General features: G+C 41.4%; 1 non-coding gene across 1 annotated transcript; it reads right to left on the bottom strand.

Annotated features, from left to right (window-relative positions):
• Positions 1-592: 592 nt before the first annotated feature.
• Positions 593-700, bottom strand: LOC112761733 (small nucleolar RNA R71). Its single transcript, XR_003182113.1, has one exon. It is a non-coding gene; the product is annotated as a small nucleolar RNA R71 (small nucleolar RNA).
• Between the last annotated feature and the right edge of the window lie 2,145 nt (positions 701-2,845).

Below are 2,845 nucleotides of genomic sequence, written 5' to 3'. Positions count from 1 at the left end.
CTATACTGTGACATAAAGGATTCCTCTTTTTTTCTGTTCTCTTCTTTTTTATATGAGCAGGAACAGGGATAAAGACATTCTTATTGAAGCTGATCCTGAACCTGAAAGGACTCTTAAGAGGAAACTAAGAGAAGCTAAAGCACAACCCTCTGGAGAAGACCTGACAGAAATTTTCGAAAAAGAAGGAGACATGGCCGAACCCAATAACAATGGTGGAGATGCAAGGAAGATTCTTGGTGACTTTATTGCACCCTCTTCTAACTTCTATGGAAGAAGCATCTCAATTTCTGCCATTGGAGCAAACAACTTTGAGCTTAAGCCTCAATTAGTTTCTCTAATGCAACAGAATTGCAAGTTTCATGGACTTCTATTGGAAGATCCTCATAAGTTTTTAGCTGAATTCTTGCAAATCTGTGACACTGTCAAGACCAATGAAGTTGATCCTGAGGTCTACAGGCTTATGCTTTTCCCTTTTACTATAAGAGATAGAGCTAGAACATGGCTGTATTCACAACCTAAGGAAAGCCTGAACTCTTGGGAAAAGCTGGTCAGTGCTTTCTTGGCCAAATTCTTTCCACCTCAAAAGATGAGCAAGCTTAGAGTGGAAATCCAAACCTTCAGACAGAAGGAAGGTGAGTCCCTCTATGAAGCTTGAGAAAGATATAAGCAATTGATCAAAAGGTGTCCTACTGACATGCTTCCAGAATGGAGCATCATATGTATATTCTATGATGATCTGTCTGAGTTGTCAAAAATGTCATTGGACCATTCTGCAGGAGGATCTCTTCATCTGAAAACCCCTACAGAAGCTCAGGAACTCTTTGAAATGGTTGCAAATAACCAGTTCATGTACACCTCTGAGAGGAATTCTGTGAACAATGGGACGCCTCAGAAGAAGGGAGTTCTTGAAATTGATACTCTGAATGCCATATTGGCTCAAAACAAAATATTGACCCAGCAAGTCAATATGATTTTTCAAAGTCTGAATGGATTACAAGCTGCATCCAACAGTACTAAAGAAGCATCTTCTGAAGAAGAAGCTTATGATCCTGAGAACACTGCAATGGCAGAGGTGAATTATATGGGAGAATCCTATGGAAACACCTATAATCCTTGATGGAGAAATCATCCAAATTTCTCATGGAAGGACCAACAGAAGCCTCAACAAGGCTTCAACAATAATGGTAGAATAAATAGGTTTAGCAATAGCAAGCCTTTTCCATCATCTTCTCAGCAACAGATAGAAAATTCTGAACAGAGCCATTCTGGCCTAGCAACCATAGTCTCTGATCTATCCAAGACCACACTAAGTTTTATGAATAAAACAAGGTCCTCTATTAGAAATTTGGAGGCACAGGTGGGTCAGGTGAGTAAGAAGATTACTGAAACTCCTCCCAGTACTCTCCCAAGCAATACAGAAGAAAATCCCAAGAGAGAGTGCAAGGCCATAACCATGACCAACATGGCCGAACCTGGAGAGAGTGAGGAGAACATGAGTCCCATTGAGGAAAGCCTCATGGGACGTCCTCTGGACAGAAAGGAGTTTCCCTTTGAGGAATAAAAGGAATCTGAGGCTCATACAGAGACCATAGAGATTCCATTGAACTTCCTTCTGCCATTCATGAGCTCTGATGAATATTCTTCCTCTGAAGAGGATGAAGACATCACTGAAGATCAAGTTGCTAAATATCTAGGAGCAATCATGAAGCTGAATGCCAAGTTATTTGGTACTGAGACTTGGGAGGATGAACCCCCCCTTGTTCACCAATGAACTGAATGTATTAATGAGGCAAACATTACCTCAGAAGAAACCGGATCCTGAAAAATTCTTCATACCTTGTACCATAGGCACCATGACCTTTGAGAAGGCTCTGTGTGACCTGGGGTCAGGGATAAACCTCATGCCACTCTCTGTAATGGAGAAACTGGGAATCTTTGAGGTACAAGCTACAAGAATCTCACTAGAGATGGCAGACAAATCAATGAAACAGGCTTATGGACTAGTAGAGGATGTGCTAGTAAAGGTTGAAGGCCTTTACATCCCTGCTGATTTCATAATCCTAGACACTGGGAAGGATGAGGATGAATCCATCATCCTTGGCAGACCCTTCCTAGCCACAGCAAAAGCTGTGATTGATGTTGACATATGAGAGTTGGTCCTTCAGTTAAATGAGGACTACCTTGTATTCAAGACTCAAGGTTCTCCTTCTGTAACCATGAAGAGGAAGCATGAAAAGCTTCTCTCAATACAGAGTCAAACAAAACCCCCCACATTCAAACTCTAAGTTTGGTGTTGGGAGGCTACAACCAAACTCTAAGTTTGGTGTTGGGAGGCCACAACCAAACTCTAAGTTTGGTGTTGAGAGGCCCCAACCCTGCTTTGACTATCTGTGAGGCTCCATGAGAGCTCACTGTCAAGCTATTGACATTAAAGAAGCGCTTATTGGGAGGAAACCCAATGTTATTTAATTATATCTATTTATTTTTTATTGTTATTTTATGTTTTTTGTAGGTTGATGATTATGTGAAGTCACAAAAATAACTAAAAAATAAAAAACAGAATGAAAAACAGCATTAAAAATAGCTCACCTTGGAGGAAGAGCTTACTGGCGTTTAACGCCAGAAAGAAGCATCAAGCTGGCGTTAAATGCCAAAAACAGGCACCAGACTGGCGTTTAAGCCAGAACAGGGCACCAGTTTGGTGTTAAACACCAAGAAAGGGAGAAAAGCTGGTGTTAAACGCCAGAAACAAGCAGCAACCTGGCGTTTAACGCCAGAATTGCACTCTAAGGGCGTTTTGCACGCCTAAATAGAGCAGGGATGCTAAGTCCTTGACCCCTCAGGA

The sequence above is a fragment of the Arachis hypogaea genome, chromosome 16 (assembly GCF_003086295.3).
Source record: "Arachis hypogaea cultivar Tifrunner chromosome 16, arahy.Tifrunner.gnm2.J5K5, whole genome shotgun sequence".
NCBI lineage: Eukaryota > Viridiplantae > Streptophyta > Magnoliopsida > Fabales > Fabaceae > Arachis > Arachis hypogaea.
Note: the sequence above shows the minus strand (reverse complement) of the source record. Positions and strands in the feature narration are given on the sequence as shown.